Source organism: Leopardus geoffroyi, chromosome C1 (assembly GCF_018350155.1).
Source record: "Leopardus geoffroyi isolate Oge1 chromosome C1, O.geoffroyi_Oge1_pat1.0, whole genome shotgun sequence".
In the NCBI taxonomy this organism is placed as follows: domain Eukaryota; kingdom Metazoa; phylum Chordata; class Mammalia; order Carnivora; family Felidae; genus Leopardus; species Leopardus geoffroyi.
The window spans coordinates 175,242,231-175,264,700 of NC_059328.1; the positions used below are offsets into that span (position 1 = coordinate 175,242,231).

The 22,470-nt window shown below is 33.6% G+C and overlaps 1 long non-coding RNA gene across 1 annotated transcript in view; it reads left to right on the forward strand.

Annotated features, from left to right (window-relative positions):
* Positions 1-22,470, forward strand: part of LOC123599204 — a 177,822-nt gene that overhangs the window by 71,462 nt on the left and 83,890 nt on the right. Inside the window, exon 2 of the long non-coding RNA XR_006713037.1 lies at positions 12,845-12,898. This is a non-coding gene — a long non-coding RNA (uncharacterized LOC123599204). The remainder of the gene's footprint in view (positions 1-12,844; positions 12,899-22,470) is intronic.

Genomic DNA, 22,470 nt, shown 5'->3' on the forward strand with positions numbered 1-22,470 from the left:
CTTTTTTAGAAAAATTAAGTTTCTTTATTTGAGAGAGAAGAGACAGTGCAAGTAGGGGAGAGGCAGGGAGAGAGAGACAGAGAGAAAGAGAGAGGGAGAGAGAGGGAGAGAGAGAATCCCAAGCAGGCTCCACACCAATGTGGGGCTCAAACCCTCAAAACTGTGAGATCATGGCCAAGCTAAAATCAAGAGTTGGACGCTTGACCTACTGAGCCACACAGGTGCCACAGGAATTTATTTGTTAAAAAATTTACTTTAAAGGGTGTACATAAATAACAATAATAATATTATTATCTGGAAATTAAGTTTTTACAAATTAAATTTTTCACCCCAAATATATTACCTCAATCAAATGGTGTTTTGGAGTGGATCTGGCATTTATGAAGGAGTAGAACATTTTGATTCCTTTTCCTGTGGAGATTGAATTATGTATTCCAGTAACGGTTTCATAATTAACTAGTACATGACCAGAGGACTTTGTCGGTCACTTAGCAAAAATGGTCAACATGAGCTTACTGATAAAGGTTGTCTTTATTTGATGAGCCTTTTGAGAACATAAAAACAATCTTTTCAAAGAACTAAAAATATTCATCGAAAGAACTCTGCTAATTCAATTTAGTTTTTACCCCAGTGAAAAGAAATAGGTAGGAACAAGGGAGCTTCAGTGTTTCATATGCACACCCCAAAATAATTTACACTGTTCTCCCTAACTTTTTAAATGTCATTATGCCTTTTTTTCCAGTTTTATTGAGATATAGTGACATTTAACATTGCATATATTTAAGATATACAACATGATGATTTGATACATATATCATGAAATGATTACAAAAATAGGGTTAGTTAACACCTCATATAGTTACCTTTTTGTGTGTGCGTGGTAAGATCTACTTTCTTAGCAAATTTAACTATAATGAAAAAGCCGAAGAAATTGAAATACCACTTCAAAAACCTGTGTTATTCACCTATGAAACTAAAACTGAGAATTTTGAAATACCTGCTTGCTTTCAACTCAATTCTCTTAGTGCAGTTGCATGATGATTTCTCAAGTGGTTATAAACGTTACCTAAAACTCAAACACTATGTTCTAATGGTTGATATGCAGTTTCCCAGCTGGTATGTGGTAAATAAAAGATTACTGTCCTTGGCCATTGCTGCTTTTACAAGCCTGCTGCCCACAAATACCAAAACCTACCATAAAAGTTATGTGTGTTACTGATAATTAAGATACATCAAATACTCCCTTTCATTATGTTCTGTGAATTTGGGAACTTTGAGAAATTTTAATGGTATCAGTAATTGTATCTATTTTAGGAGGGAAAATAAGCTGCTTAGTAAAATTAAAGTTTTCATTCAACAAAGTATGATATATTAATTACTGTATTAGATTCTAAATGTAGGCAGGTGAGAATACATGGTTTCTGCCCTCACATACTCACTGCGTGGTAAAGAGAGCAAAAATATGCAAAAGTATTGTATATATGCTTATTGCCCATATGAAATATAAATAAAATATGTCAGGAGATAATAAAGTGAAGAGGAATAAATCCTGTTTGAGGTATGCAAAGATTCTTCAAAAAAATAGACTTTGGGTCTGAACTTTTAATGATACATAAAATATCTTCTGGGGACACCTGAGCAGTTTTGTCGATTAAGGGTCAGACTCTTGATTTCAACTCAGGTCGTGATCTCACAATCCTGAGAGTCCGGAGTTGGAGCCCTGACTGGGCTCCATGCTTGCTGGACAGTCTGCTTAAGATTCTCTGTTTCATTCTCCCTTTGCCCCTCTCCTCCACTTGCATTCTCTCTTTCTCACAAAGCAAAAAAAAAAAAAAAATCAAACATCTTCTGAAATGATGATAGGAAGAATATCCCAGTGGAGCTAATCCTAGTCAATAATCTGAAGGTAACAGAAGTGCAGATGCTCTGGAAGCAGTGTTTAGTTTGCCTTAATGACCTTTTGAAAAAAGGGCTATAACCTGAGTGGGGCAAAGGAGTGGGTCACAGTCTGCTCATAAAAAGCTTTATTTGACATTAAAGAATTTGCATCTTGTCTTTCGGGCAATTGAGAACCCTTGAAGCTTTACTACTGCTACTGTTCTATTTATTGAACACCCATCATTGTACTAGGATATAGGGATATATACATGAACCAGAGAGAAAATTTATCATTAAGCTTATATTATTGAGTGAGAGACAGAAAATCAACAAGAAACACCAACATGAGGTAATTACAGATGAAACCTTGGGTAATGCAATAGAAAATAATTGTAGGAGGCCCTTGAGTGTACATTGTCATTGCCATGCTGGGCACCAGTATGGTGGTAAGGGTGATGTGTCTATCTTTTACTGATTGACTGAATGTGCACTCAGTGAGGTAGGCAGAAGGTAGACAACTCATACAGCAGCTTCAGAAGATTTCATAGTCGTGTAGCCATCCTCCATGAACAAATGGGAGCAAAATCTGGGAAGTTGTTGCAGTGACTCTTCAGATGACTCAGATTACACAGGCATGAGATGTGGTTATTCTCAGATTATCCATACGTTGAATGATGCCCCAGACCAATAAATTATTCTCTCTGTTCATGAAATTTCAAACTTCCAGATACCTAGAAGTTTTTTTTTAATCTTTAGACAGATTAAAGAGATAGGGAGCATGTTCTTTTACTATAAGTCTAGATTTTTTTTTGTCTAAGCTAATGCATACATTCAAATCGATAAAATAATATGATCATGAATATGAAATGCAGCCAGCCAATGTTGATACAAAGATATAACTTATAGCTTGTTTGATATTTTTCTAATTTTAATTTTGGAAGCACATTCAATCGGTTATATTTAGGAGAAAATTAATTTGTCCTTGGAGAAAGATGCGGTGTCTTGTTCTTGTTGAGGTAATATCTCTGAGCAAGTTTATCTACAGTAAAAGAAGTTTAAAAATGATTTGATACCTAATGAAGTTTGTTTAAATTCTACCTATGTTTATGTACTGTGACATATCTACCATGTTTATATTAATGTGTGTTTAATTATAAGAAAATCATGTTTTGCAAGGAATAGGACTCTTTAAGGGAAAAACATGTGAATGTTTTTTGTTTTGTTTTGTTTTTTTTAACCAAGGTAAAATAGTTTCATAAGTTCTAGCTCTCCAGCAATGGACTGGAATAATAATATTAGTGTAGGGGGTCTGAATCCTTTTTTAATAGGCTTCTAGTAGCCAGTGGTTTTGCTAAACAAAATTGAATATTAACATTTTTTATAACATTTTATAACACCTGTTCCTTCTGTACATTTTCAGCATCATCATATATTGGTTTTCAGTGTTATTTCTGAGGATGTATTAGTTTCAATCAATTGTACTGTTATTCTTTTATACTCCCCAATTTAGTGGTCATTTATGTTATTTCCTGTATAAGACATTCATGCAAACAGCATAACTGCTTATATATTTCCTCTGTTTGAGAACCAGCTTAACCCTGGAACTATCCTTGTTGTTTCATCAGTGTAGTTCCACATATTCCCACTAAACTTTACAGCAGTCTTTCTCTGCCATCTGGCTTCTGAGATATGATGACCTCATATCTTTGTTTTCTTTTCTTTTGCCCAAATTAATTGAAAAGTGTTGGTTTTCTCAGAGCATTTTTGAAAACTTTAGAGAAACTGAAAATTAATCAAAATGTGGGTATAAATGACTTCTCCCAGAAAACTTTCATTCTTGTCTAAATCTACTCACTTCTCTAGTTTTTTACTTCAATAAATAATGAAATCTAGATACCTAACTCATTGTATTTTCTAGACTAGAGAAATGATGTCATTTCTTCTTTAAGTGTTTGGTAGAATTCACCAGTGAAATAATTTAAGCCTGGCCTATTCTTTTTTGGAAGGTTATAATGAAATAATTTCTTTTGTAGATATAATCTTATGCAGATTATCTCTTTTTCCTTGTACGAGCTGTTTGTAGTTTGTGTCTTTCAAGGAATGGGTCCATTTCATTCATCTAAATTATCAAATTTGTGGCTCTAGAATTCATAGTATTTTTTTAATTAGCCTTTAATGTTATGCAATCAGTGATGACCCCTCTTTCATTTCTGATATTAGTAATTTGTGTGTTCTCTCCTTGCTTCTTAGTTAATATGGCTAGAAGTTTATCAAATTTATTGATCGTTTCAAAGAACCAGCTTTTGGTTTCACTGGTTTTCTCTTCTGAGAGTGAGAAATGTATAGGGTTTCACTCTAATGGGCACTGTACCTCCAGCAATTCATCAAAATTATTCTTTAAGTGTTTCTTTCAAAATATGGCTCCAGAGGCTTCTGCTCCATGCAAACTGAGTCTCTGTAGCCTGTGATTCTTTGTATTCACTTGTCTCTCCAGATTTTGGGGTGGTGGTTTTACTGCGAACTCAGTTCACTGATGTTTCTGAGAAAAATTATTTAGGTTCAGATATTTTCCATTTATAAGGAAGGAAGTGACGATTTCCAAATAAGCTTTTTAAATGTCAAAGCTGAAGCAGGAAGTGTCTGAAATGTCCATTGTTTTATAGTTTTATTTCCCTAGTGGCCCTAATGCTGTAGTCATATCCGTTTACACCATTCTGGACTCAGCCTAAGAGGGTACTTCTAATTCCAGGTCTGCCCCTAGTTCTACTCAAGTCTTCACTCCATTCTATCTGTAGTTCAGCTGGCTTGGTTCCATGTTCCTGGTTTAGTGATATGGTTTGTTATGATTCATGCAAGGTTAGACATCACACCATAGATCAATAAATATGGTAATTAATTCCCTTCAAACTTAACTCCTTGTATTTTCTTGCATTTCCTAGACACAGTACACTGTCTGGACACATAGAAAGACATATTACTTTAGATGATTATGAACTTCCAATGAGTTAGAAGGATAGTGCAAAATACTCCCTTACTGTTCTCACTAGTTATCTCTTATACCACAGATAGTGTCTGAAAACTCTTCTAGACTCCTGTTTCCTCCTTTGTTATCCTCTCTCAATCATCCCTTCAGTCTTTTACTCTCTTGGCTTCAGTCTTTGGGTTCCCACCTCCACCCTAGATGTGCTCATATTCTGGGCCTCCCTTTTGACTCTATCATGTGGTAACAGTGGCTTTTCCACACTGGGGAGTATATTTGGTCTTTAAACTTTCCAGACATGAGAATCTACAAAAAACACAAAATTGATTGCTTCTAATGGTTTAATATTGATACTAGAATAAAATATACATCCCATGCTGTGATCTATGATTCCTTACACAATCTAAATCTAACTTAACTCTCTTTTCTGCCTTCTCTGTTTCTTAATCATCCTGACCTCCTTGACTATTCCTCAAACACACTGTAAATCTTCCCATCTCAGGAACTTTGTGCTTGTGCTTCCCTGCCTACAACGTACTTCCTCTTGGCTTCCTCCCTTACTTCATTCGTATCTCTGCTAAATGTCACTTCATCTTAAAGTTCTCTGAATCATCTGTATAAAATAGCCACTGCTCTTGATCACACCCATCATTTTCTACCCCATCATGTGTTCTTTGGTTGAATAAGTGACCATATGATACCATTAATTGTTTGTTTGTTTTTACTATGCTATGCCAAAAACATCCTTCCTTGCCTAGAAGAGAAAGTAAGGAGGAATAAAATCCCACCTAATGTATATAATAATGTATTGCAAAAGTAATAGCAAGGAAAGGTGTTCTCAGAGGAAGTAATAGGCGATGTGGTATTAGTTTGGGTTGCCAGAAAGGCTTTTCAGAAGAAATTTAATGTGAGACTTAAAAGATGAACAGAAGCCAATTACATGAAAATTGGAATGCTAAAGATTCTCAGGTAAAAGAAATTGCACTTGGTGAGAGAGCACACAGCATGTTTAAGTACCTGAGAGACCCTTAAGGATGAAACAATCAGTAGGGAGAAGACATATCATGAGAAGAGTTTGGGGAGTCAGGTAGAGGTCAGAACATAGAATGCCTTATATATATATATATATATATATATATATATATATATATATATATAAAATACAATTTTTAAGTAGATATGGAAGGCATTGGACAGTTGTAGGCAAGAGTAACAAAACAAGTTGTGTTTTAAAATTATCACCTTGGCTGCTTTGTGGAAAATGAAGTGGAAAGTGACAAGAGAATTAGAGATGAGACTAGTCAGGAGATTATTGCAGTACTCCAGATGAAAAATGACAGTGATCTGCACCAAAACTGAACAGAAATGGATGGTATATATTTTTGTGAAATAAATGGCTTAGGTTGGACAGATTAGATGCTGGGGGAAGAAAAGGAGGTGTCAGAAGTACCCCGGCGCTGACTTGTATGGGTGGTTGATGAGGCCATTTACTAATTTGGAAAAGTCTGTAGAATAAAAGCTCTTATAAAGAAGCATGGGGACAGGAACAAATCAACAGTTCAGCATAGTTGGATTAAGTGTGAAATATCTTAGAACAGTCAACTGGAGGATTGAAAAAGTTAATTAGATACCTAAGTATAGAGCTTGGAAGAAGGATTTTAGCTAATGAGTGATAATTGGAAGGGAATTTTTCTTATACCATCTCATGTATTTCTAAACAATTTACTTTCTAAATATGATGCATAATATAGCAATAATTCTATTTCTTTCCAACAAGGTGCCATATTTTGAGTATAGTGTAGAACAGGAAAAAAAAAGAATAACAGCTATTCAGTGTAGACTATTTGCAAAAGAGTGATAGAGGTTTACTCTTTTCTTTTCTCAATAATGCTATACGTTTATTTACATTTCACACATGGAAATACATATTTTAAAAGGTTAATTAAATTGCCCTAAGATCACTCATATTATAAGTGGCAGAACCATGATTCAAGCTCAGGTTTTTATTATTAAAACCTATCCCCTTTCTATACTGCCATGGTATGAATGCATGGTTTTTCTTTGTTCTTTTATGAGAGTTAATAATAACAGTAAATTGCTTCCTGAAGGGAGGCAAATACAGTAATGTTGCTATAAGAAAATGCATAACTAGAGCTGGTAATATAACCTTGCTTCTTAAAAGCTATGGCTGCTTTGAAGTAAAGATTATAAATGTTTTGTCAGAGCACTTGACAAAATGGTGTTATGAGGTAAGCCGTATTTTCATTTACTTCCAAATAAGATAACATATTTTTTTCGTGACTACTTTTTAAAAGTTTTGGTTTGCCTACAATTTCAAAAAGTCTAGAAAAGTAAGTTTTATTATCTTAGCATAAAAACCACACACATGAGAACTGTGTCTTAGTAGCCATTAGTTATTTCCTACATAGAAACTTGGTATTTTAGGGGCTTAAGTTATTCCTTAAGGTAAGAATTAAGCACTTGATCAAAATTCTGGTACTGTTTATTATTATAATTACCTGGAGGGCTGGTATTTGCTATTCTTGCTATTTTTGACAAGGGACAGGGGCAGTGAGAAATGTTGTCTCCTAAGAGGATTTTTCCAGGATGTGATCATGCATTTTTTACAACATGAGGAATTATTTTCCATTAGCTTACATAATTCCATATTTGGAATATGAAATAATATTCCCTTTCTAACTTTCTCTAATGAGTTTGGAGGAAAGAAAATGATAGTATGAGCAAACTAGAGATTCCCCTTTGTGTTCCTGCTGACATATGAAAAGAATTTATTTTATCTTTCTGAAAATATTACAACAAAATTTAAACATTCTCTTTGGCATATCTTCTATCTTGTTTAACCTGTAGAACTTGTTCTGTTTCATCTGTACATATAATTCTGCCTCTTCATATTTCAGTGAGCATCTAAAGTAGTAATAATAATAATACTGAAGGCATTTTTAAATACTGAAATTCTTTTTGATATTAAATTTCATTATTTTATTCTTTTTATTGCTCTATTAGAAAATTAAAATCTTAGAATTGAAAATCAAATATTAGGGAATGTATTCAATAATAATGTAATAATGTTATATGGTGACAGATAATGACTACAGTTATCTTGGTGAGCACTGAGTAATGTAGAGAATTGTTGAATCAATAAGTTGTACACCTAAAACTAATGTAAAAGTGTGTTTGGTTTTGTTACAAATTTTTATTTAAGTTTCATTTAACATATATTGTAATATTAGTTTCAGGAGTGTGACAATATTAATTATACTTAAGCAATTTCATGTAAAAAAATGATATCCAAGTTCCACCAACAGAAGTTCACATTTAATTTGTCTGAGAGAGGAAAAAGAAATCATATGATATGAAATTTTTTTTTTACTTTGAAAGAAGGAGAAAAGAAAAAAGTGGATGAGGAATTATCAGTTGTTGAAAGATTGTAATCTGTGCGTTTGAGAGATTATATGTGTGATTTTTAATTAAGCCTTGAAATTTAGGAATTTTTATCCTAAAGTAAGGCTTAAAAAATTAAATAATTAGTCCCAGCTGACACAATTAGTAAGAAGAAGGGTTGTGCAAATTTCACACTGTACTCTAGAATGAAACAGTTGTCTTAACATATTCATGAATCACTGAGAATGAATAGATTCCACTCTTTGCTTTTAGTATGTGCTTAGAGATATGTGGACATCCCCAAATTTACACTGTGGAAGTGGAGAAAATAAAGTCTGTAAAATAAAAGAATTAGTGCCAAGGTCATTTGACAAATAAGCATAGAATTAGTTGTTCTTATCCTGATTCTTTGTTCATACATATTTCAACTTGATTAATATTTTATTGCCCAGTGAACACTGTATAGATATACCATTGTTTGTTTATCCATTTATGTCTACTGGTCTTCTTTTAGAGTTTAATATTATTACAGAAACATCTTTTTTTTGGCTCATACTTATCTGATATACCTTTTTGTATCACTGTATTTTTAACTACTTTGTATTCATTTGTTTAAAATATTTCTTTATTATATAAAATATTTACAGTTCCTTTGTTTTGCTAAGTCTTAGAGACTCAGTCTTTAGAGTGGTGGGTATTAGTCCAATTTCTTTTGAAGCAGAACCTGATATGGTATTCTGGTATAAGTGATTTATTGAAGAAATTCTCTTAGGAGAATCCTGTTAAGGAAGTGAAGGGAAGCAGTATAGAACTGGGGCAAGGAGCTAATCAAAGATGTATTTCAGTTTATTCTACTCTTACATTGAACAAATGAGAAGCTCTGAATCATAGAATTGACCAGACTTGGCACAAAAGGGATGACTTTTTGTACTCCGTATCAATTAAGTCATTGTCTGTAGGCCACTTCTTAAGTAAAAGACGTACGTTTTCATGCCTTCCCTGGTAAAGTGATTTTCCTTGGACAAGAGTCGTTTTCAGAAAAGAGTAAAGTTATGAGCTGTCAGATGCCTGTATCCCCAACAGTTAGGAGATGGTTGCACTGGTAATAAAGGGGTTGTGTAGGTAGGGTGCCAACAACATCTACCATAGGTCTACTGCTTACGTTGCTCAAGTCATCTTTCTTCTCATGTTAGTTCATTCCATCTGGGCACAGTTTCTCTAGGATTCTTCAGACACATCTGGGGAAAATTTCAAGATGAATATTTTAAGAATAAACAATACCTCTGATTTTAAATTAGGTTGTTATTGATCTTCATTCTGTCTCTGCCACAAACTCTAGATTTCCATTCCTTCAGGGAAAATTTCTGTTTGTTTGAGTGCTGTGTCTGATGGAGAGAACAAGACAGTCATACCTGAGGTAATTGAATCCCCAATTATCATACTTGTATAGAGCCATTTTTGTTGTCCCTGTCCATTGAAAGATAAAACTGGGATGCTTGGGTGGCGTATTCAGTTAAGTCTCCGACTCTTGATTTTGACTCAGGTCATGCTCTCCTGGTTCTTGAGAACAGCCCACCTCCGGCTCTGTGCTTACATTGTGGAGTCTGCTTGGGATTATCTCTCTCCTTCTCTCTCTGCCCTGCCCCCACTCATGTGCCCTCTCTCTCGCTCTTTCAAAATAAATAAACATTAAAATAAATAAACTCTAAAATAGAATATAAAGTGTTATCCTGGTTTATCACGTAGTTAATCAGTGTTTTTCTTTTTGCACTCATTGTATAGTAGCAGACCTACCTCTTCTGATGATAAGAGTCAGTAAACTTTGCCAGCATGTTAACTCTTTTCTTTGCCTTCTAATTAACAATTTCAAGGAGCCCAAGGTAAAAGAGGAGGCCATTATAGCTTTAAATTTAGAGGGACCATTTTTGAGTCCTCTGATGGAACTGCTCAGTCAACCAGATAGTCTAGAAGCACAGAACCTAATGTGATAGGGAAAGGAAACACAGAGTCTTCAAGTACATTAACAGGAGTGTTTGAGAGGAGGGTCACTCCTATTTCTACTCCTTTTTTTCTATAACAGGTAGTTTGCATATTAGGAAACAGACCTATATAATGAATATTTGTTTAAAGTATGTACCAACACAGAAGGATAATGTACCATCTTCTCATGGCGTCACAAACAGATGTATAGATGACTTTCAAGAGGCTGTTCCACTACTATAAGGTCAGCAGTCTCCAGGTGGTTTTGTATGTATTAGAACCAGTGAATACCATAATTATGTGCTTGTTATTACATTCCTTGCCCTAGAGTGGATCCCTTGGCCCAAGGTGATGTTATATGGGATCCCACACTAGTAGTTTGTATCCTGTGTGAACCCTTGAATAGTGGTGCTGAGACACTGCTGATTAGAAAGGGAAACTTATAGCTAGCATATATCCCATCGTTATCCTTTTCAGAGAGGAAACAAACCTTCCACCACGTTGCTTGTTGATCTCCTCATGGAATGGTACTGCATGGAGGACTCAAAGTTTATCATTTATATTTCTTCCTGTTTCCGTTTGGTAAATTTGTTTATTTAAATTATAAAAATTTATTGGAATAGAGATGTTTATAATATCCTCCTGTTTCCTTTTTAATAGTAGGTATCTGTAATGATATCTTCCTTTTAATATCTGAGTAGAATATAATTTGCCTCATCTGTTACGCTTAGCATATTTCAATTTTATTAATCTTTTCTAAGAACAAACACTTATCTATGTCAATTTTCCATTTTGTAGTTCTTAAATTTTTCTTTTTATTATTTACTTTCTTGTATATCCTCTAGATTTATTTTCTTTTATGAACTTAAAATGAAACTTCTTATAAAAAAACTTATTTTTATTTTAAACTACTTCTGATACGGTAGAGTGAACCATACTCTCATATCTGAGGTGATATATGTTACTGTTAGTATAAAATCATAATGATTTTAATGTCATAAATTGACCATAAATGTAAGAGGTTATTTCTGCACTCTCAGTTCTATTCCATCGACCTATCTCTATCTTCATGTTAGTACTGTCTTGATTACTGCATGTTTGTACCAAAATGTGAAATGCATTGAGTGTGAATCCTTTAACTTGGGTTCTTTTTTTCAAGATGCATTAGCCTATTATTCTCTTCAATTTCCACATGAATTATAAGATCAGCTTGTCAATTTTTGTAAAAGGGCAAACATATTTTGATAGGAAGCATTTTGAATATAGTTAAGTTTGGGGAGTATTGTCATCTTAATATTGTCTTCCAATTCATGAATATCCATTGACTTCTCTTTTCTTAGATCTTCTTTAATTCTTTCATCAATATTATGTAGTTTTCAGTGTTCAGTAATTGTATTTGCTTTGTTAAGTTTAGGCCTAATGATTTTATTCTTTTTTATGATACTGATTATTAACTTAATTTCATTGTTAATGTGTAGAAACACAACTGAGTTTTGTATATTGACCTTGGGTCCTTAAACTTTGCCAAGCTCACGTATTAGTTTTAATAGTCTTTTAAATAGATTACTTAGGATTTTCTATAAATAAAACAATATCATCTTCAAATATAGTTTTACTTCCTTTCCAATAAAGCTACCTTTTATTTCTTTTGCTTGCCTAATTGTCCTAGCTAGAATTTCCAGAACAATGCTGAATAAAAGTGGAAAGAGAGAACATTCTTATTTTGTTTCTAATCTTGAGGATGAAACATTAAGCCTTTTGCTATTAAGTATGATGTTAGCTGTGGGTTTTATATAGATATCCTCTCCCATGTTGAGAAAATTTACTTTTATTCCTACTTTGTATAATGTTTTATTAGGAAAGGGCATTGGTTTGTGAAATGCTAATTTTCTGTGCTTATTAATATGGTCACATGAAGGTTGTCTTTTATTCCACTAAGATGATTATTACATTGATTGATTTCCATATGTTAAACTAAACTTGCCTTCTTGAGTAACACCAACATAATCATAGTGTATGATCTTTTATATATCTTGCTGGCTTCAATTTTCTAGTATTTTATTGAGGATTATTACATATATATTAAAAAGGGATATTAATTTGTAGTTTTCTTTTCTTGTGATGTATTTACCTAACCTTGGCGTCACAATAATACTGGCTTAATAAGATAAGCTGGGGGGGCGCCTGGGTGGCGCAGCCGGTTAAGCGTCCGACTTCAGCCAGGTCACGATCTCACGGTCTGTGAGTTCGAGCCCTGCGTCGGGCTCTGGGCTGATGGCTCAGAGCCTGGAGCTTGTTTCCGATTCTGTGTCTCCCTCTCTGTCTGCCCCTCCCCCGTTCATGCTCTGTCTCTCTCTGTCCCAAAAGTAAATAAACGTTGAAAAAAAAAAATTTAAAAAAAAAAAAAAAAAGATAAGCTGGGAAGTGTTCTCTCTCTCTCTCTTTTTTTTTTTTTTTTAATTTGGAAGTTTTTAAAGGATTGGTAATTTGAGACTCTAATTAACTTGTCTGTTTTTACCTATAATTTTCTCTACTTTGTTGATCTTATCAGAGAACCAGTTTTTTGTCTGGTTGACATTCTTCATTGTATTTCTGTTTCTACAGGTTTATGTTGGAGACGTTGTGGGTTTGGTTCCGGAGCACTGCAATAAAGCAGATGTAAGTCAAATGAATTTTTTTATTTCTCAGTGCATATATACATTATGTTTACACTATACTATAGTTTATTAAGTATGTAATAGCCTTATGTCTAAAAAACAATGTGCCTTTATTACAAAATAGTTTATTGCTAAAAAATGCTAACCATCATCTGAGTTTTCAGCAAGTCATAATCTTTTTGCTGATGGAGTGTCTTACCTTGATGTTGATGACTGCTGACTGATCAGAGTTGTGTTTGCTAATGGTTGGGTTGGCTGTGGCAATTTCTTAGTGTAAGACAATAAAGAGGTTTGCTACATCAATTAATTCTTCCTCTCATGAACAATTTCTCAGTGGCATGTAATGCTGTTTGATAGCATTTTGTCCACAGTAGAACTTCTTTCAAATTTGGAGTCAATCTTTTCACACCCTGTTGCTGCTTTATCAACTGAATCTATATAATATTCTAATTCCTTGTGGTCATTTCAACAATCTTCCTAATACCTTCACCAGCAGTAGTTTCCATCTCAAGAAACCACTTTCTTTGTTCATCCATAAGTAGCAACTCCTTATCTATTAAAAATTTTATCATGAGAATGCAGCAATTCAGTCACATCTTCACATTGTACTTCTGATTCTAGTTTCCTTGCTATTTCTATCACATCTGCAGTTCCTGTCTCCACTGAAGTCTTGAACCCATCAAAGTCATCCATGAGGTTAGAATCAACTTCTTCCAAACTCCTGTTAATGTTGATACTTTGGCTTCTTCCCATGAAGCATACATCTCCTTAAAAACATTTAGGATGGTGAATCCTTTCCAGAATATTTTCAATTTACCTTGTCCAGATCTATCAGAAGAATCAGTTTCTGTGGCAGCTTCTTTAGCTTTATGAAATGTATTTCTTAAATGACAAGACTTGACCTCTAATGCCTGTTTATTCCCTTATTTGTGCTGATGCTGGGCACTACTTCTCTCGCTTGTTCTTTTTAGATACCTTGAGGGAGTAAGGGCCTGAGGAGGGCCAGATCCAGGCTTCAGGGACACAGGCAGTGAAGCTTTTGACTGTGTACATAGGGTGCTTTTCACTCTACAGAGCGATATATGTTAAGATGGGTTGAGCTTGGGCCAATGTTCTCATGTGTTTAGATCTTAATAAAAAGTAGGTCTCTGAGGAGAAAAAAATAATGACACTTGAAAGTTTACATTTCTTCTTGACCTATGGGCTACAAGATGTATATTGTGTTAGTCGGCATGACAATGAGATTAGTGTCATATATCTCCATCAGAACTCTTGTGTGACCAGGTGCATTGTCAATCAGGAATAGTATTTTGAATGAAACCTCTTTTCTTCTGAACAGTAGATCCCAGTAGTGGGTTTAAAATATTTATTGTACATTTGCAACTAAGACTGTCAACTATATTTCAATAGAAAGATATTCAGTAAACTATGTTGTAAACAAATGTTTGTCTTCCAGACTTCATTGCTCCATTTAAAGAGCACAGGTAGAGTAGATTTAGCATAATTCTTAAGAGCCCTAGGATATTCAGAATTGTAAATGAATATTGGCTTCAACTTAAAATCACTGGCTATATTATCGCATAATGAAAGAGTCAGGCTATATATTGAAACTTTGAAGTTAGACATTGACTTCTCTCTAGCTGTGAATGTCTTACATGATGTCTTCATATAGAAGGCTATTTCATCTACATTGAAAATCTATTGTTTAATGTACCCCCTTCATTAATTATCTTTTGCTAGGTCTTCTGGATAATTGTTGTAGCTTCAGCATTAGCTGCTTCATCTTGCACTTTCATGTCATGGAGATGGCTCCTTCCCTTAAATCTCATGAACCAACCTCTGCTAGCTTCCAACTTTTCTTCTGAAGCTTTCTCGTCTCTTTCAGCTTTCACAGAATTGAAGAGAGTTAGAGCCTTGCTCTGGATTAGGCTTTGGTTTAAAGGAATGTTTTGGTTGGTTTGAGCTATCCAGACAATGAGGCTTTCTCCATATCACCCAATAGGGTGTGTTGCTTTTTTATCATTTGTGTGTTCACTAAAGTAACACTTTCAATTTCCTTCAAGAACTTTTCCTTTAAATTTGCAACTTGGCAAACTGATTGATAGAAGAGGCCTAGCTTTTGGCCTATCTCTACTTTCAACATGATTTCCTTACTAAGCTCAATCAGTTTTAGCTTTTGATTTAAGTGAGAGATGTGCAACTTTCTTTTGTTTGAACACTTAGAGGCCATTGTAGGGTAATTATTTGTTTTAATGTCGATATTGTGGTGTCTCAGGAAATAGGGAAGCCCTCTCCATGGACACATACGACGTTTATCAATTAAATTTCACCATCTTCTATGGGCCTGGTTGGTGGAGTCCCAAAACATTTATAATAGTAACATCAATGATCGCTGATCACAGATCACCATAACAAATATAATAATAATTAAATAATTTGGAATATTGAAAGAATTACAAAATTTGACACAGAGACAATGATGTGAGCAAATGCTATTGGAAAAATGGTGCTGATAGACTTGCTGGATGGAGGGTTGTCACAGACCTTCAATTTGTAAAAAATGCAACATTTGCAAAACACAGAACAAAGTACAATAACATGAGGTTTGCCTGTATTTTGTTCATTTCTACTCTAATCTTTGTTATTCCCTTTCTTCTACTTGCTTTAAATTTAGTTTTTTCTTTATTTTTTCCTAGTGTCTTAAGATGCAAAGATTCATTATTGATTTGAAGTGATTTTTTTAGTATGAATATTTATAGTTGTAAATTTTCCTTTGTGCCCATTTTAGATTTATTCCATGAACTTTGGTATATAGTGTTTGCATTTTTATTCATCTTATTTCTAATTTTCCTTGTGATTTTTTCTTTACGTATTGGTTATTTGAGGAGTGTGTTGTTTAATTTTCCTATATTTGTGAATTTCCCAAACTTTTTGGTTTTGACTTCTAAAGTCATTCTCTTTTGGTTGGAAAACATATTTTGTATTATTTCGGTCACTTTAAGTTTATTGAGGCTTGTTTTATCTATCCAGGAGAATGTTCCATAAGCTAAACTTAAGAAGAATGTGTATTCTGCCATTATTGTGGAGAATGCACTATAGAGAGAACAGTTGGTCTAGGTGGTATAGGGTTGCTTAAGTTTTCTATGTCCTTGTTGATCTTCTGCCTACTTATTAATCCAATATTGAAAACAGGGTTTAGATGTTTCTAATTATTATTTTTGAATTGGCTATTTTACCCTTCATTTCTGTCAGATTTTGTGTTTTGGGACTCTGGTACCAGTGCTGTGTATGTTTGTTCTTGATGTATTGAGGTTTTTATCATTGTGAACTGGCCCTCTTTATATATGAAACATTTCTTAAAGTCTTTTTTCCCAGTATTAGTATAGCTACTCCGGCCCTTTTAAAGTTGCTTTTTTCATGATCTCTTTTTTTTTCATCCATTTGTTTTCATCGTATTTGCTCATTTAAATCTAATGTTTTATATATATATATATATATATATATATATATATATATATATAGTCTTGTTTTTCCTTATCCAGCCTAAACTCCATATTTCATTAGAATATTTAATCCATTTACATTTAACATTATTATTGGTATGATTGCATTTATACCTGCCATGTTACTTTTTATTTCTCTTTGTCTCACATCATTTTTGTTTCTCTATTCTTTCTTACGCAATTCTGTTCAATTTGATAGATAATTTTTAGTGTAAAATGTTAATTGTTTTAATAATTTTAATAATTTTTCTATTATTATCTAGAGATAATGATAGTTCTATGTATTTCATCTTATCAAAATATACTTCACATTTTTACTATCATAATTCTTGCCCCTTTCTCTCTTTCATCTGTGGTTCTCCCATTATGTGTGTTAGTGTGCTTATTGGTACCTCACATTTTTCTGTGGCTCTGTTCATTTTTCTTCATTATTTTTGCTCTCCATTTTCTCAGATTACCTTCTCTCTTTTAATAAATCTTCAATTTTGCTGATTTCCTCTTTGCTAACTCAAATCTAATATTGAAGCCATCTAGTGAATGTTTCATTTTGGTTATTGTACTTTACAACTAAAATTTTTCCATTTGGTTCTTTTTAAAAAAACAATTTCTATCTCTTTTTTGATATTTTCTATTTCATGAGATATTGCTACATACCTTCTTTCAGTTCTTCAGACATGGTCTCTTTTACTCCTTTGAATATATTTATAATAGCTGCTTTGAAGCCTGTGTATGCTAACTGCAACATCTAAGCCACTTCAAAATCAGTTTCTGTTGTCTGCCTTTTTTTGTTCTGTGTATGGTCATAATTTTCTGTTTTTTGCATGTCTTAGAATATTCTTCTTGAGAATGGGATATTTTAGAAAACATGTTTTAGCAACATAGGATGCTGAGTCTTCTACTCCTGAGTCATGTTGTTTTTTGGACTCGTCATTTATTTATTTGCTAAGAGACTTGGTTGAAGTGATTCTTTGAAGTTGATTTCCCCCTTGAGTATGACCATGTGACCTTTGATATCCCTGCTTCTATTTTTTTTCTTTTATTTTTATCTTTTAGCCTGGATACCTAAGGGTTGCCTTTGGATTAGCATAGGCCCCTTATTACTCAAAGGTTATGCTTGGCTACCTAGGGGCTGCCCCTGAAATCCACATAAGCCATTTATTTCTCAAAGATTGAGTTAAGCCATTTTAGCCAGTTAGATTGTTAATCTTTACTATTGGAAGTGTTTACAGCTTGGAGTCTACAATCATAGTTAAAAGTGTGTATGTTTTTGCCACATCTTCAGCCAAGTCTATGTACTTTTTCCTCTGCAGTGTAGGATTTTTCCTCTGTAATGGCTCCTGAGAAGGCATGACCTTGACCATGCATACAGTCTTCCAAGCTGCCAGGAATTAATGTAATTTTAAACCTGATTTCTTAGGATTTGCCTCTATGTATTAGTCTGCTCAGTCTGCAATAAAAACCTGCCATAGACTGAGTGACTTAAATAATAGAAATTTATTTTCTCACAGTTTTGGGGCTAGTAGTCCCAGATCAGGGCTCTGTATGATCACTTTCTGGTGGGAGCTCTCTTTCTGATTTGCATATGGCCAACTTCTTACTATGTCCTCACATGGCAGAGAGAGAGGGAGGGAGGGAGAGAGGGAGGGAGGGAGGGAGGAAGGAACGAAGGAAGGAAGGAAGGAAGGAAGGAAGGAGGGAAGAAAGAAGGGAAGGAAGGGGGAAGGAGGGGGAAGTATACTCTCTTGTGTCTCTTTTTATAAGGATAAAAATACTATTGGACCAGGGCCCTACCATTATGACTTATTTAATTTTAATCACCTCCATAAAGACACTATCTTCAAATATAGTCATTTTGGAGGTTGGAGTTTCAACATAAGAATTTTGGAGGGTTACAGACATTCAGTCCATAACATTATTGTTCAGCCAGTTGTTGGTCAGAAGTTGTGTTTAAGTGTCTAGTGCCACTGAGATTTCTGCCTTTTGTTGATTCATCTCTTTGTGGTTTAGGAATGTTTTCAGTTCTTCTCTACATCCTGCTCTGATAACTCTTGTCCAATGAGTGGGGAGTGGTTAGAGTAAGGGTACCCTGTTCCTTTCAGCTACCTCTTCTTAGAATAGAATTTCTTGGGACATGGGACTGGGGGTAGGATGAGCTATTCTTAAAGGTTACCTGTTCCCCTCTCCTCATCCCCTACTTCCCAGTTTGAAAACAAACCCCAGAGTGGGACATGAGGAAAGAGAGAATTCACATTCTTGGCTGCAGCTTCCTGTATTAAAATTCTTGGAATAGTTTCTTTAAGATGTAGCTTGGGATGGGCGGGAGACAGAAGGGTAGGGAAAGTGGGCTGTGACTAGATACCACAGACATGTGATTCTTGCTAAGATTTAGACAGTTTATTTGAATGGATGTTTCTACATTTGCCATATGCCCTTAGGACAATTTTCAGAGACTTTAAATTATGGCTCTTCATAATTTTGTCTAGTGAAAGTGTTTCTTAGCTTCTAGTGCACTCCTCACTCCTCTATTCTACCAGTTGTTTCTATTTATAGATTTTTAAAACTGGATGTCAGTTTAGAGAAATATTTCATTTAGAAACGAAGGAATTTACCTCAGAATGACTTATTCAAGAACACAGAGTTAAGTCCAGACAAAGGCAGCAGTAGACTGCTTTTTGAGAGTGGCACATTCAAAACATTTCCCCCTCCTCCAGTCCTGTGCAGGTTGAATCTTTTCCCTGCAGCCTATTTGATTCTCAAAATTTCCCTGATTTGACCAGTGGCTGCTTGCTCAGTCTGGCTCCTGTATCCTTTTGATATGTCTCCATCAGTCTTTCATTATTGTTTTATTTTTCAGCACACGAAAAAGATTTTTTTTTTATCCATAGACTTTCTACACAAAGAATTTCTGTAATCAAGCATTTCTTCTAGGAATCCTGGTTCTTTTCTAGAAGTTCTAAGAGGATTAAATGTAATCTAAATGCTGAGAACTGTCATGAAATTTTCTTTCCATTCTTTCCAATTAAAAATATTTTGGTAAATTTATTTCCTACAGCCCACTCCACAGATTTTTCTGAGTCAGAATAGGGGCAGATAAGTTTATCTGAGTTTGACTAGAGATTATTTTCTTATATGGTTTAGACTTGTCATGCATTTCAACCAAAGTCTCACTAAAAAGAACCCATTAGCTTGTATCTTTTTTTGTGATGCCAGCTTTCAAATCTATAACATTGTAGTTTACTTTCTTCAAAGACTAAGTTACCAAATTTAAGAGGAGGAAAATAGAAGCTAAAGCTTAAAATATATAAGTTTATTCATTTCAGGAAAGAAATGTGTGTTCTACAACTACAGAAATTTAATCTATAACTTTATTTCTTTTATATGTTTTAACTTTGTGAAAGGTGACACATAAATATATTTACTTAAGTCATAAAATCAGAAAGTGTAAACATATAAAATAGACTTGGAGGGGACAGGGAATTGGTAGTATATATTTTAAATTTTATCATAAACATGAAAACATAATAATCTTTAATAATTTAAAATTATTACAGATGTATTTTCACATTTTTATAATTTGCAACTTTAAAAATTGTTTCTTGAAATAAACGAAATTGCATTGTGTTGTCCTTTAAGGCTCTTTTAAGGTTATTCTGTCAATCTAACATTGAAAACTCATTTGTTTTACATTTGATTCATTACTGAATTTTATTTTATTTTATTTATTTATTTGCCTTCATGGTGGTTATCTTAGGTAGATAGCTTATTTCCAAAATGTTGTGTATATATATATACACACACACACACACACACACACACACACACACACATACATATATATATGTTATAGTAAATGGTATAATATATATATATATATACATATATATATATATATATATATATTATAGTTAAAACTAGTAAGTAGAATTAACCCTTTTTGTAAAGTAACTTTATGGTTTGTCCTCAACTGTACTTGATGATAAGTTTTATTTATTGAAAATGAAGTTCTATTGACAATTGCTATATCTATCATCTGATTTCTGAGATTCTGTGTTGTAAAATTCTAATCTGTGAGGTTTTATAATTAATTTTCTCTCAAATGCCAAAACTATAGACCTTGAATTTCTTTGCAAATCTGAACACAAATAAAAACTGTTTGTTTGTTTGTTTGTTTGTTTGTTTGTGTTTGGGGGGGCGTGACTGAGCAAGCAGGGGAGGAGCAGAGGGAGAGGGAGAGAGAATTTTAAGCAGGCTCCTTGCCCGGAGCAAACCCCAAGGTGGGGATCGATCTCATGACCATGAGATCATGACTTGAGCTGAAATCATGAGTCAGTTGCTTAACTGAATGAGCCACCCTGGTGCTTCTAATAAAAACACTTTAAAAAATTATCTTTCCTAGATGCAGAAGCAGATAGAAATATGGCCATAATTTGTCAAATCATAATAATTAATTAAATTTAGAAGACAATTTTCAATATTTTAGCTAAAATGTTTCTTCTACTTGATATTACTTCATTCATTCATAATCTTAAAGGCTGAAATTAAAAGAATTTGTGCTTTGGAATCCCCAAGAGATAAACCCTGCATTTAAATACTTGATCTGTGACATTGGGAAATCATTTAGCTTGACCCTTTTGCAATTTAAAAATAGGATAATGATATGTACTTTCCAGAGTGTAATAATTAGATTATTATGGTAATGCAATATATGTGAAGTATACTGCCTATATTTGCTTATACATTTAAGCTATTCTTAATGAGTATCCATTATAGGCTTAGAGGTATTTCCTTATACAAGCATTTGTTTTCCTTTTAATATTTACTTATGTAACAAAATTTATCTGTAATAATAATAATAATAATAATAATAATTTTCCACCTTTTTATATCTCTTATTTTTGAACATTAAAAGCTAACACTAGCTTAAAATAAAACCCTCACGCTCTTGAAAAAATGAAAAATCACATTTAAAAATATATGATCTTAGCTACATTTTTAAAGCTTATTGTTTTCAGTTACTTTCTACTTTGTATGTCTTTTGTAAGGTTTCCTGGGTTATATGTGCTTTCTACAACAGTGCTTACATAGCTGTCAAAACTAAACTATGCAAAGGAAAGGTCAGACTTCAATAGATAATTCCTGTTTCCATGGAAACAGACTATTTAGGAAAGATTTGTGAGTGCTTATAAATAATCATGGATTCCAAAACTTCATTGCCTTCATTTGACAGGTGTAGTGATCTCACCTGAGAGTCAGTTCTTATATTATTCCTAAATGAGAATTTCAAATACGGGTACTCATTTATCTGTCTTTAATTGGCATCTATATACCTTATGCAGTGTCACACTCCTCCAAATAAAAAGTCACCATTAAAATGGATCAGATATTTTCATTGAGGCAAATTACTTGACTATTTATTATATATGCTTTTTCACCAGTGGTCACACTTTTGTGTCTTCTTGGAAGATTTTATGCTTCTAGAATGATTAAGCAAGATACTGAATGGCTTAACCTTATACCGTTTGGATGTTTCTTTGTTTTATTGTTAAAGGAATCTATGTTAGGGATACTAGCCTCTCTGTATTTTAGACAGTAACCAAAGAAATATCAGTTACACTAGGCCATGGAGAGCCAAGAAATGGGATCCAGAATCATGAATTAGAAAATATTGTGGGGTGTATGGTTTTAGAGGTCTTCAGTAGTAACCAAGGTGGAATTGGGTTGGAGCCATTTTCCACAACCAGTGAATGATATCTGGAGTAAATTATTCATATCTTCATTTGCTTATTTCCACAGTAATATTTTGATTATTAAAACCACATTGATAACAAATCCCTTGGAAAAGTTGTGGATAGAAATGCTAGTTATTTTATTACTATTGTCCCCCTCTTTCTTTTACAAATTATTATTTTTTCTTTTTTGGTTTCTTCTCATTGCCTTTATTCTCTTTTAAATTTTCCAATTTATCTTAAGACTTTTATGCCAATCAGCATAATTAATGACAGCAGTCATAAGAATTCTATAAAAATTATTCAGAATTTTTCAAGTAGATATGCTGTTGCCCTCAGATGGC